This window comes from Aedes albopictus, chromosome 2, assembly GCF_035046485.1.
Source record: "Aedes albopictus strain Foshan chromosome 2, AalbF5, whole genome shotgun sequence".
NCBI classification, from domain to species: domain Eukaryota; kingdom Metazoa; phylum Arthropoda; class Insecta; order Diptera; family Culicidae; genus Aedes; species Aedes albopictus.
This window is the reverse complement of record NC_085137.1, coordinates 102,926,126-102,939,813: the sequence shown is the minus strand read 5'-3', so window position 1 is coordinate 102,939,813 and position 13,688 is coordinate 102,926,126. Positions and strand designations below refer to the sequence as shown.

The 13,688-nt window shown below is 36.4% G+C and overlaps 1 protein-coding gene across 8 annotated transcripts in view; it reads left to right on the top strand.

The window, feature by feature from the left end:
• Positions 1–13,688, top strand: part of LOC109419733 (PRL-1 phosphatase) — a 207,258-nt gene that overhangs the window by 177,121 nt on the left and 16,449 nt on the right. For 4 of the 8 annotated variants that reach the window (XM_062850163.1, XM_029852788.2, XM_029852783.2 and 1 more), the window contains one exon: positions 2,066–2,420. The exons of 1 other annotated variant lie outside the window; for it this stretch is intronic. The gene's annotated coding sequence lies outside the window, so the exon portion shown is untranslated. The remainder of the gene's footprint in view (positions 1–2,065; positions 2,421–13,688) is intronic. 3 more of the 8 variants (XM_062850164.1, XM_062850162.1, XM_029852785.2) reach the window with 3 other exon arrangements.

Here is a 13,688-nt window from a genome sequence, read left to right as displayed (position 1 = left end):
GTACCATTTTGCATAAGTCTGCAAAGATTGATTGTTGATGTTCTTTTGTGCTGAAGATTGATCTGAGCTATCCTAACCGTAGCCACTACCCAAACTAGGTAAGATTAAACTCTCCGCAACAACAGCACAACAAAGAACAGCAACAATAAAACCAAATCGGTATCGATTGGAAAACGTCAAAGGCGAGGATACACAGAATACACTGTGTAAATCGCATAATGCGAAACCATATAGGTGAAAATTTAAACTAATTAACAACATCTTCATAATCACGCCCTTATTTAGCCTCAAGTGAGACTAAAGAAGGGCAGCTGATTGTCTCGGAGAAACACAAGGTCCACTGCACCATTGCTCCGGTTAGCGCAGTAAGGGCTACATACTGTGGAGGGCGCCCTCGTACTCCACAGGCTCCGTTAGCGGTTAGGTTTTTATTAGACCCCCCTAGCCATTCATTCCTAGGCACGGTAAGCATGAAGCCGCATCACACCATGAATTAGGGGTCACCTGTTGGTGGATTCTTACCACCGGAACAGGCGGTCCGTAGTGTTATTCTTAGCCAATTGAGGCAATCGCTACCGACACTACACAGCTATCTAGGCTGATCGAGAAAAGAAGTTAATATTGATGATCAACTTCATACGGACTCGAACAGCCGTCAATTTTATGCAATGATTTTTTCATAATGCAACCCAATTGAGTTGCATAATGTTCATAATGCAACTCAAATGAGTTGCATTATGAACATTATACAACTATTTTTCATTATGCAACTCATTTCAGTTGCATATTGAACCAGTTCGGAAAAATTGGCCATTATGATACTAAAATGAGTTATATAAAATAGAAATTACGATACTGAATTGCATAAACATTTTTAAACACTTGGAAATCATGCAGAAATACAGGAGGTGACCAAAATGTTTGGCAACTTTTTATTCACTCACAAAAAAAGTTCAACATGCTGTAACTTTTCATAGAGTGCATAAAAAATCTCAAATTTTGATTGTTTGTCATGCTATTATATGTGCATCATTGGTTCAAATTTGGCGCTGTCCATAAACTACGTAGACTTTTTTTCGGCCATCTCAGACCCCCCCTCCCCCCTCGTAGACTTTTGTTCATACAAAATTTTAGAAATTTGTATGGAGCGTAGACTTTGGCCAGACCCCCCGTCCCCCCTAAGAGTCTACGTAGTTTATGGACAGACCCTTTGAGCTCGATTGGTTAATCCTTCGCGAAGCTAGAACCGTTTTCGTAAAACACTTTTTTTAGAAAACTAATATTTAAACTGTCATATCTCGGAAACCAGTGAACAGAATTAAATGAAATTTAGAAATTTATCAACAAAATGTTAATGTTTGAAAAGTCTTTAAAACGCGTGGACGTTTTTGAGATCCTTATTATTTTTTGCAAAAATTTATGATTAAAATCACTAAGCGTTCCAATGCCATGTTAATTTACTGTCTCGACTATATTATCCAACAGATCATGCATGGTTTATTGATTGGAAAAATGTTAATAATGACTTCGATAACTTTCGCATTTTTCTTCATGAACCACTCTAGTACAGACTATTAGAGCAGAGGCATATTGAATTCTTACTCAATGCTCCAGTAATTCTGTGGGAAATCACAGTAATTATTCAATATTTATGTTCCTGAAAATACTGAAAAATATTTCTGATTTTTTTCTGAATATTCCATTAAAAATTACTCCAGCACATCTACCAGAAATCTCACTTAAGGACGTCAAGAACGCTACCCGAAATGTTTGAGAATTCTATTACATACTTATATTTTTTACATAAATACTGCTACAATTGTTGTGCGTATCTCTCAAGTTCTGTGAGAGTTCCTCTACAAATATCTCCCATAATTACTATTCATATTCCTTGATGCAATTGGATCGTGTTTTTGGTTTTCTTGAAATTTTGTCGAAAACTCAACTTCACATTTCCAAGTTTCAAAAGTTTGACTCAAAATACTATCTGAGAAAAATTATCCCTATGTTTCAGAAATCTTTGATAAAGCACTCATCAATGAATTCCACTTTCTCATCCTTACAGATTTATTTCGAGAGCGATATAAGGAAACTGAGAGATCCTACGAGGAGTCATCAACCACAGAAACGGTACATCAAAACAATTGTTTCCAGGAAGCGCATCTCAAAATCAAGCAAAACCGTTGGACAACCATCCATCTGGGGACCGCCACCAGCAACGAAGTAAAGCGCGGATAGATATTCAATCGCAACCATCTGAACACTAAATTGTACGCATCGAATCGCAGCATCATCACCATCCTCTAATCGTCGTCGTCATTGTCATCAACAAATTATCGTTTAGCACACATTAACCAAACTCATTGGGAGAATAAGTGAGGATAACCCCGACATTAGCAACGGTCGTTTGGTCCTAAATTGTAAGTATTTACCTATGTTGGAAACGGTGCATAATGTCCTTGATTTTGATCCTAAATTTAGAAGTTGATGGAAGCCAACCTATTGGCAGCGGTGGTTTGTCACTGCTTCCTTGTTCCGTTTTGCGGTGGTGAGACTACCTTTTCCTACTAATTTTGCAACCGAGGTTATCAACCACGTTGGTTGTATTCTCAAATGTGCTGAATTTCTAAAATATGGGACATTTCTTATGACTTATATTTCAGAATGCGTTAATTCAAATTTTCATTAATACGCAAGTGAAATTTTTATGTAACTCTCTTCTTTATTCTAACTGCACTAAGTGGGATCGAGTTCGCCTTTGGCAGTGTTTAATGTGCACTTTCACAGGAATTAACAGAGAGATTTATCTTTCAATTACTATTTTGTGTAAATCGTGTGGCAGGTACGATGATATTCTATGCCCCAGAAAGTCAAGAATATTTCCTTTTCTAGAAGATGATGGACCGACTAGGAATCGAACCCATCATCCTTAGCATGGTTTTGGTGAATGAAGGCAAACCTGGCTACGTCGACAGAACAACACGGTCGAGAGACAACGGCCACCAGCAACCGCAGGAACAGAAGCAGCAAACCACTTTGGAACGGCGAACACGTTTTTCCGGTGAACACGTGGGGAGGGACACCACTTTCAAAGAAACTCTACGGTCTTTCTCTCACTCGCGAAACGAACGAAAACTCGAGGGTTAGGTTGTACCTCCTGGTACCCGACTTTATTCGACCGGTATCGAAACTATACTAAAATGATCAGAGCCAAAGAACCTATATCTACCTCCTAATCGCGCTAGCACGATCGGCACGGTACCGATCGGAATTGTTCTCCCTACTCTCTGAGTACATTTCATTTGGCTCTCCGTGAGTGCTTTTGCACGTATATGTAATTAGGTACAATAGTTTGTAATTCAAATCTAATTAATTTTAAAAAGTATGATTGCCAACAGTGAATATTCACGAGTTAATCACTTAGAGCACATGCATTATCCAGTGATCCAGAAATGACAAATAGAAATCATTTGAATTATTAAAAGTCTGAAGAAAGCAGTTTGCCAACCTCTGACCTATGCTGAGCGTCAAATGCAATGTCAGCAGCGGTGGTGTTGCATAATCATTCTGCCCGGCACACTTCCGTTGGAAGGTGGTCTACCGACGTCACCGGGGCGTCGTCGTAACCGTAGAGTTTTGCGGTTATAATAATTTCCATTGCTTGCTGGTGCAGTATTCACAACTCATTTGTCCCTGATGGCTTCCAATGGAAAAATGTATGGTTAAGGCAGGTGACCTTTTCCCCATCATCATCGTTGTCGGCGTCGTCGTCGGCGTATGGTCGTGTCGTAATGATTCTTTGAACGAGAGGAGATTTATTCACACAAAGCAGTTCCCTTTTCGCGTGCTATCGTTATCACGTTTTATAAGAGGATTGTTACAGTGATAACAATTTGCTGAAAACGGTTACCCGGTGATTATATGAAGCACATCGGTGATTGATTTATTTTTGCTCGTCACTCTTGTGATGTTATGGAATAATAGCGGATGATGAATATGTCGATTGCATAATTAACTTTTTTTTTATAATTTGCTTGTAACAAAGCAATAAAGAGTTTATTTGACATGTAAATCATTTAAAACAGATCGTTATTGTTCATTAATAAATCAGCAGGTACTTAGTATGTTTTTCAAATTTTTTACTGGAAACAACATATTTGCGATCATAGATCCCATTCCGCGAACGTTGGTCACAATCAAGACAATTTAAAAATTAAGTTATTATGTCACTACTAGAGAATTGAACAGTTTGCGTAGAATGTATAGATTCAATTCAAGGTTAAGATTTGCAGTCTCGCGAGAAGTCTTCTTCTGCACAATTGAGCAAAACTCAGAGTTTTGCAGTTTTTGAGTTTAATATAGCCAATCCATAAAACTTCCCTGGCCAAGTTCGCAGGGGTTGACGGTATTAAAGTGAAGGAGTTTCATTTTGATTATTGTAATGTAGTGTTCTTTAGTGAAACATATCACCTTTTTAACACTTTAATGCGCCTCCAACGGTTCATCACGAACCGGCTGCTGCAGATGGAGTATGGCTGATCATATGCATCAGACATGCTCGATAAACACGGAGGAACCGCCAGGGCTCAGTAGAGTCTATTCCCAAGCAACAGTTCCAAGTCGGTTGGATTTGAGAAGGTTTTGATGATCGTTACAAATCCTAATAAAAGTATTATAGGATTTGTGACAGGTTTTGGAACCTTTAACAGCCAGCTGACTTTAAAATGTTGTTTGGGCTCTATTTCCCACGTTTCTCGGTTGATTTTGATTAGTAATTCATTAATGTCACAGTCGCTTTTTCGATTTTTTACCATGTTAGTTGGTCATATTTTCTTTAAATAATGCAATTAAAATCAACCGACGAATTGATAGTGGGAAGGAGATTTGCAGCACTTAATTGTGCTGATAGATTCGAAGCTAACGTGCGAACATTTAAACGCATTGTTGACATCAATGCGTTCGACGTGACATTTTGGACAAAAGCTGACTGCTTTTTATTAACTGAACAACGTTACTTTTGTATGACTAGGTTGACATTTCTAGGCCACGCATGAGAAAATGACATGGTTTATCGAGGTAGGACCGATAGGATAGAACGAATTTGAATATTTTTCATAGTATTTGTAGGGGGATGAATACATAATAGTTGACAAGCAATTTTTGTTTTATTACAATCAACTGACCAACTTTGCGTATTTTTGTTCTTCTCTTAGATAGTGTTATGACACCAACAGAAAAATATCAGGAGTTCAGTTACATGTTTCTGTGGGTTCTTCACCGATGACAATTTAAGGACACACGAGATGAACACAGAGAAGTAGAAATCAAGAAAACAATTTGACAAAGAATCGACTATATTTTAACATACGGGTTCGACTGATTCGATGAATCTATCTAGAAGTATCTAGAAGACAATTGATGCTAAGATTGGAAAATAGCTTGCAGTTGGGACTAGACTAAAATAGTGGCCAATAGAAAACAATGCGCTAGACAGCATTATTATTCATTTTTTTAAATATTTACCCGTAGGCTTTTCGACGGTTGACAGTACAGTATTTAGCTGAGTACGAAGATACGGATTAGTTGGTGTACAGATGACAGGGTTCTCACGGGAAGTGCTTCAAGCGAGGCTTACATAACAACTGACAATAAAGAAACCCATTTTCCTTGACTTTCTACTGACCGAACACACGTGTTTTTGTTAATCTCCTAGGCATTATTAAGACATGACGTATGTGCATGACGCAACAACTACCAGGACACAGTTCCTTACGTCTCTTTTTAATAACGACATTCAGCATATTTCCAATAAAACTATACTTCAATAAAGCAATGACTAAAACTGGTATGATAGAACAGATCAGAATGACTTAATTGACTATTACCTTGGGAATCTACTTCGAATAACTGACAAATTGACAAGAACCTAACTAAATACATGGACCATACTACAAAAAACCAATTGACAAAAAGAAAAAAAGGGAAACTTTTATTATAACTATTTTTGTTCAACGCAGGCCAAAACAGTGTCGACTTGGGCCACGATATGCCTACGTACTTCTGTGTGTTGAAACAAAAATAGAGGCTCATAGAAGCAAACGTAGGGAAAGGGTGCGGTGTTAGAACATAAGCACAGTGTGCTACCGCCGTAATCACTATGAAAAAAAAAAAAAAAATATAGCCAATCCATAAAACTTTTTTGATCCTTCGATCAAATTTATTATTGTACTAGCTGTCCCGGCTAAGGTCGTTCTGCCTGCCTTCTGTGGTTTTTGACATGCAGCTCTGTAGAAAAATGCTCCGTAAAATAGAATTTCAAACTTTCTAGTTTCCGGTACGTTCCCGGTTGATTTTCCCAACTATTTTTTTCGTACGAACACGTCGGAGCCCTGCACGAATGAAACACTGAAAGAATGGTGTAGATCCGTTGGCCCGTTCCCGAGCCTATTCGTGACATACAAACACCATTCCATTTTTATTTATATAGATTATTGTTTGTTTGTTAAATGGCGTAGCATGTTTTGGGCAATTTTCAAAACCCCCCTCCCCCCTCGTAGTCTATTTTCCCGTACCTAATACATGGCTTGTAGCAATTTCGGGGACTCCCCTCTCCCCCCTAAAATGCTACGTCATTTATGGACGAGCCCTTATGTTATTGTTTTCATCTTAACCTCCTTTAACTTTCTTTGTATTAATGATTTATGCTCACTTTAAAACTTTTCCACAGGTTTTGACTAGAAATTACTTCCATGATTTTTTTTTCTAGGGTTTCATAAAGAACTCTACTTTAAGATAAGCTGGGAACAGTTTCTGAACTATTAATAGAACATTTTCAAGGGATTTTAATAAATCCATCAGAAATCTTCATAAATAATCTTTAGTGGTTTTGAGCAAAACGCGTAAAATTTTTGGAATTTCTTTCCAATTTTTCGAAAAAGTGGAGCGTATTGTTGAAATTTGATATTGCACAAATTATTGATTTTTTTAGTGAGCTTGGTTGCAAAATTTAAACAGTGTTGTTCATGACAGCGTGTCTGCCAGTTAGTTGGTGAATTTTTCAATAAAATTCTAGGAGTAGTAGTTTTCAAAACATCGGCAATTTAAAAAAATCCAAATAAAAGTTTGAGTGACTTTCTTGATACTTTTTCAATTCTTTCAATTGTTTTTCAATAATTTCTATCAGAATGAAGTATTTTAGCATTCCACTTCAAATTATTTTAATGCTTACAAAAAGTGGAGGGAAAATTTTCGGTTGAAAATTTTTAAGAGGCATTCTGGAAAAGTGGTTGTTAATGCTATTCTAGATAGATAAGGGAGATATTTTCAATGTGATTCAAGTGAATCAAATATGACAAAAAATGCAATAAACATTATTCATTGACATGGTGTAATAGTTGGTTTATAAAATAAATGATTGATGATTGAATGGTTAAAAACATTGAAAAAAATGAGATAAATCGAAGGTTTTTAAGAATTTCTCGGATTTTTTTTTATCAAAATATTCCTTTTATGAAAACAACTTCTAGGAATTCTTGAGATTTCAGCTAGGAGATCATCAAAGATTTCTCCAATTTTTCCTTTATCAACCATTCAGGAATTTCTTTGAGTATTAATTCATACCGCATTTCAAGGGGGTCCTCATAGGATTTCTTCATTAATTCCATCAAGAATTCCTGCTTGAATTTCTTTGAATATTCTTCAAGAAGCTATTGTGAGATTTATTTCAGAAAATTCTCCAAAATTTGTTTAACAAATTTCTTGGAGATGTCGGTCATACAATTCATCAAGAAGCCGTCCAAGGATTCCTGCAGATACTCCTATAAGAAATGCGATAGAAATTTCTTTGCTACTGATAGGTTTTCTGATTCCTTTCAGAATAATTGAAAGAATACTACTTATATTTACTCAATTATATCTCCAAATTTTCCATAAGAAATTCATGATGGTTGCCCAGGAATTTCTGAAGAAAATCCTTTAAGATTTGCTCCAACAATCACAACTATGACATCTGCAGATTTTTTTTTAAAGAATTTATTCGGAAGTTTATCCACATATTTCATTAGGAAGTCCTTTCAAGATGTTTTTTTTAATATCGACAATGATTCAGCAACTTCTTCAAGCATTCCGTTGCAGATTTCACCACAGATTTATTTATGAGTTTTTTCAAAAAATATCAAAAAATATTTTTTTCCAAAAATTTCACATAATCCACAAAAAGGAAAATCTAATGAATTGTTTTGGAATTACATCATTTTCAACCATTTCTTCAGAAATACCTTCAAGCTTTCTTGGGAATTCTGCAAAAAGGATTACTTTTGGAATTTCAGCAAAAATTCTTGCAGGTAGTTTTCAAGGATTTCCAAGAATTCTATAAGATAATCCTTCGATGCAGGATCTCCTCCAAAAATTTTCAAGAGATTTATTTTTGATTTTTTTAGGGAATTCCTTAAGAATTCCATAAAATATTCCCGTTTGAAATTTTTCAAAAAATCCTTTTGTAATTGCTGCAGGGTTTCTTCTGAAATTCCTTCAAGAGTGTGTTTTTTAGAAATTAAAAAAAAATACTTCATATTCCTCCAAGTAGTTTTATTCAAAGGATTTGAAGATTTTATGTAGGATTTCCTCAGATTTTTTTTCCAAGGATTCTTTTAGACGATCGATCTCCCAAAGATTCCTTTAGCGATATCACCGAGTGATCATTCAGAATCCTGTTATAAAACTGTCTACTTTAACTATTTTATCGAGTACTTTGCTTCATGAAATCCCTAAGTAATTTCTTTCTGAATTCCCAAACCGATCCCTCCAGGATTTTTCAAAAATACTTGTTGATGCAAAAAAAAAAAACAAAAAAAAAAATGTCGATGACACATTCCAGCGTAACGGGACACCGCGAGGAACTAACTTTCGTGATCAAATGACGTCTGCAATCGAATGCAATGTTCATGATCATATGGTTTAACAGGTTTTATAACAAGCTTATTGGATGTACTTCCTGATGCAATACTTGTTCTATGGGGTTTTGGTTCCAATTTACTTTATATAACATGTTACATTTCGTAACGGGACACCATCGCAGAAATCTTCTTTTTAAAAATTTCAAACTGAAATGCGTATATTAGCTCTGTTATGAGGTTTTGAATAATAGAGTCTTCTAGACATTTCTTCTTTGGATTGATGTGAATAAGATTGCCGAAGTGAGTTTTACTGAGAAATGTATAGTTTCGAAAATATTCTTGATTTAGTTTTGGGAGCGCAGCGTTACGCTCTCGTGAAAACAGTGTTTTGCTAATGGTGTCCCGTTACGGCTAAAGACATCTAGTTGTAGATCAAATGCTTTGCTAGATAAAATGTTGGTGTCTTCGGCAATGTTTTTCAGACAGATGGGAGCTGTCCGACAGGACACAAATAGGCCTTCAAACCCGCTCTTGCCCTATGGTGGCCATCGGAATGGGCCCTGAGGAACCTGTTTCGAGGTTTATTAAACCTTCACGTACCCGATTCCCGACAACTCATTTTCAAAATGCTGGCAGTTCGTCAATTTTATCCGATTTTTTTCAAGTCGCCCTCAATTGATCATAAATTGGTGCGAGTTTATTATACTCAAGTGGCCGTTAAATATTCGGAACCATTCCGGCGATATTCCGGATTGTGCAGGGGTCAGGGGGTTGTCAAAATGGCTAAAAGTGATTATTTCGAGTGTTGTTGTGTTTGTACCATCGATTTTCAGCGAAATTTTTGTTGCGATCAGTGAAACACAGCTGCTGTTACCAGATTGGAATAAGTTGGCCCATCCGAATCCCCGTGACAGGTTCCACGGGGCCTCATTGGGGACACTTCTGGTTTTCAACCTAAACATGCCGTGCGACATATCAATCTTCATGATTTCGAATGACTGAGTCAGAAACGATAGACTGAAGTATGTATCAACTAATTTGGCCACCCCGGAACATATAGCACAGGTTTCACTGGGATGTCATCGGGGACATATCTAGTTGGCAACCAAAACATGCTGAGCGACGTGTCAATCTTCATGATTCCGAAAGAATGGGATAGAAAAAAATGATTTAAGTATGTATCAACTAATATGGCCGCTCCGTAACACCCGGAGCAGGTTCCGCGGGGGCCTCTAAAACACAATAGCACACATGAAATAATCACGTTTAGCCATTTGGCAAAACTGATCCCTTCCCCAACCCCTGACCACAGTGCAACCCGGAATATCTCCCAAATGGTTCCGAATAATACATGGCCACTTGAGTGTAATAAATAAGCACCAATTTATGATCGATCGAGAGTGACTTAAAAAAATCGGATGAAAATGAATTAACTACATCGGCTGTTTTCCTACTCTCCGCATCGACCAATGTGGCGCTAGCTTCTATGCGCGAAAAATCGCTAAAAGTAAATTGCAAAAATATTGTAAGGCGAATACCATCTAAAGGTAAATTCTTCAAAGTGAAACACATTATTCGAAAACATATTTGGTAGTGGTTGGGCACAATGGTGACCACTATTAAGCCTACCAAATATTTTTTCGGGAAAAGCTTTGTATTTTAAGTAATTCAAGTTTAGATGCATTTCGCCATACAAAATTGATTTACTCCTGCTGATCAACTGTGGCTGCGCGCAAAGCGGGTAGTCCATTGACGAAATGCCAGTATTTTGAAAATGAGTTATCGGGGGTCGGGTACGTGAAGTTTAATTGTATCTCCAAAACTATGGTTGTGCGATGTATCTATCTTTGCGGTTTTTCCACATTCTACATTATAATGATACGAAGAAGATTTAATGATATCTATAGTACATTCTTCCAACACAGTCTTTTCAAGCATATGTCGCATGTTGCTTAAGTCCTTTATTTGAAGGCTCATGCGCCTTGGGAATAAAGGAACCAATTTTATTTGAAATAATTTTTACATTTTAAAGGGGATTTTTCTTTCATACTATGTTAGTTTTGGGGAACCGTTAAACTCGCGGCTTGGTCGAGGTTAGAGAAAACAATGTTTTATTTTGGAAGCGATGGGATTATGGGGGCTTTCCGTTGATATTTAGCTAACGACAACCAGTAACAATACAAACAAATGGATTTCGAGAAGAAAAAAAAGTTGACAACCAAAACGACAAGAGGGAGGTCGCTAGACTTTTAATCATCGAATACTAATTTATGTAGTCACAAAAAGTAATGCAATGCCATTTTCGTGATGCATTTTTTTTATTTTTCATAAGAATATAAGCTTCAAAATATGTTTGTCGTCATAAAAGTAAATTATGCTGTGATTAATGGGGTAAAAAATTAATGCCCACCATAACTTCGGGATTTTCATGTTTTGAACGTTGTGTGATTCTATAAGCATTTTTATACATCATGGTGGTAATTCATAGGACATGTTGAAAAGGTTATAGCATTCAAAGAGTGCGCTGTCACAACAAAACTCAATAAAATATCACTTGTTATACTGATCCATCACCTGCCATTTCTTTACGTAGATTTCGTAAGAGCTGAGCAGCGGGCTTTGTTCCAGTAGAGCCGTTACACCAAGAAGGATTATGTAAATATATACCACCTACAATATTATTTCATCATGGTTACAGTTTTATCCACTTATGAATGTCTTTAAAATTTTCGTAACGGGACACCATGTCTACGTACCCATTGTAACGCCTAAGATAAAGCGTCGATCAAGGTAACCCATATGTTGGAAGAAAGGTCTCCACGAGTACTAAGAGAATCCTGAAAATCATTTTTCTAAAGTTCGTAATAAATTAGTTATTACAACAAATGTGCTATTTTCGTAACGGGACACCATTAAATTGCGGCTATTGCAAAAAGTGCTTAAAACATATCTAAACCCATTTTTATGAAAAGTTGCCTTTGGGTGTATAAAATATACATTATTATACTACATTTACAAAAAATGGTATAATGTTTTTAAACTTTCATATGCAAGCAGGCATATTTGAAACTTATCAATGAAAAATTTCATTTTTCTTACATAAAATGCTATTATTTCACCTAACTATTTAAATAAGTTACCAGTCAAATTTTAAGTAAAACAAATGGTTTTCCTAAGATTGAATCTACCCTTTTTCATATGCTGGAAAGCTTGGGGCAAAACAACCACTTTGAAATTTCCCACCCTTGGCGTAGAAGTGCGTGGAATGTGTCCGATGCAGAATTATGTGCTGCTTTCGAGACCTTGAGGTACGGTTTTCAAATAGAGCAGTTTTTGAGTTTTTCCTGAAAATCGAGTTTAACTGTTTTTAAAAAATTGCGACTTACTAAAACTCAAACATATCACCCACGAACAACAGCACCCTTAACAGATAGCCCAAAGATTGCTCTTTCCTATAAGGGTGTTGATGTGCGTGGGTGGGCTGGGCATAGCTAGGACCTACAACATGTTTGTTTACAAAAAGCACTTAGGCCCTTTTCACATGCAAGGTTGCGACCATTCATTTGCAAAGATTTACATTCATTTGCTATTATCTCAGTTCAGAAGCATGCTTTCGAAAAACAATGTATGGATGAATTTAACCTTGTAGTTTTATCTGAAAGTTTGCCGAATAATATTGGGGTCGCAAACGTATACGAAAGTCGTGAGTGAGCTGTGAAGGCAAATCTCCACGCGGTGAATGAAATTTACATTCACCGCGTGGAGAGTTGCCTTCACAGCTCGCTAACGACTATGGTATACGTTTGCGACCCCAATGTTATTCGGCAAACTTTCAGATAAAACTACAAGGTTAAATTCATCCATACATTATTTTTCGATAGCATGCTTCTGAACTGAGATAATAGCAAATGAATGTAAATTTTCGCAAATGAATGGTTGCAACCTTGTTCACATGTTATGCTTGAATTCCAATAATTCTTCCTGAATTAGTTCTTTAAAGCTTGATGAAGGAATGCTTCAAGTACTTCTTGAACAAACGCTTAAATAACATCCTGGAGCAATTTTAGCAGGGCTTCCTGATGGAATTCTTGAAGCTTCATAAAGGAATCTTTGAAGGAATTCCTGGAAGAAATCTTGGAGAAATATCCATTACGTTCCATTAGTTCCACGACTAACCGGGAATTGAACCTGCCACCCTCAGCGTGCACTTTCTGAATACCCGCTCGTTAAATTCTTTTGACGTCTAAGGATAATACTTGATGAGATACTTTCAGCAATTTTTAAAATGTATTATGATTGAAATCATAAATTAATCAAAAAAGGAGCATCTGGAAGAATCCATAAATAAAACCGCGAAGTAAATCTCTACGAATCTCTCCAGGACGTCCATAGCGAATCCATGGTAAAATTCCCAATTCCTTGAATTTTTTGGAGGACTTCTGTCGGAATATATAGAGGAGTACCCAAAGTAATCCAGGAGAAATAGTTTTATTTTTATTTTTGCTAATTCTGATACACATTCTACAAATAGTCTTTAAAGGAACTTATGAAGAAGTCTTCGGAATATTCTTGAAAGAATCCTCGAAAAATTATGGGAATTCCTTGACAGAAATTACAAATTTTCAGAGGATCGCTTAAAGAGACATAATTGATAAAATTTTGAAATATTTTTTGTAAGAATTTCTGAAAAAATGGCCACCAAATGAATACTTAGAGAATCCTTGGTAAATTTCCTCAAAGAACTATTGTAACATTTTTAGCTGAAATGATAGAAGAAAGGCTTGAATACACCTA